Source organism: Arachis hypogaea, chromosome 13 (genome assembly GCF_003086295.3).
Source record: "Arachis hypogaea cultivar Tifrunner chromosome 13, arahy.Tifrunner.gnm2.J5K5, whole genome shotgun sequence".
NCBI classification, from domain to species: Eukaryota; Viridiplantae; Streptophyta; class Magnoliopsida; order Fabales; family Fabaceae; genus Arachis; species Arachis hypogaea.
The window spans coordinates 32,429,595-32,430,084 of record NC_092048.1 but is presented as its reverse complement, the minus strand read 5'-3'; the positions used below and the strand labels follow the sequence as shown (position 1 = coordinate 32,430,084).

Below are 490 nucleotides of genomic sequence, written 5' to 3'. Positions count from 1 at the left end.
AATTCACCTCTGCTATTGCAGGGTTCTCAGGATCATAAGCTTCTTCTTCAGAAGATGCCTCTTGAGTACTGTTGGATGCAGCTTGCATTCCATTCAGACTCTGAAAAATCATATTGACTTGCTGAGTCAATATTTTATTCTGAGCCAATATGGCATTCAGAGTATCAATTTCAAGAACTCCCTTCTTCATAGGCGTCCCATTACTCACAGGATTCCTCTCAGAAGTGTACATGAACTGGTTATTAGCAACCATGTCAATGAGTTCTTGAGCTTCTGTAGGCGTTTTCTTTAGGTGAATGAATCCACCTGCAGAAGTATCCAATGACATCTTTGATAGCTCAGATAAACCATCATAGAATATATCCAGGATGGTCCATTCTGAAAGCATGTCAGAAGGACACTTTTTGGTCAGCTACTTGTATCTTTCCCAAGCTTCATAGAGGGATTCACCTTCCTTCTGTCTGAAGGTCTGAACATCCACTCTAAGCTT

General features: G+C 40.8%; 1 non-coding gene across 1 annotated transcript; it reads left to right on the top strand.

The window, feature by feature from the left end:
• Positions 1-382: 382 nt before the first annotated feature.
• On the top strand, positions 383-490 carry LOC112739334 (small nucleolar RNA R71). The gene has a single exon (XR_003170269.1). It is a non-coding gene; the product is annotated as a small nucleolar RNA R71 (small nucleolar RNA).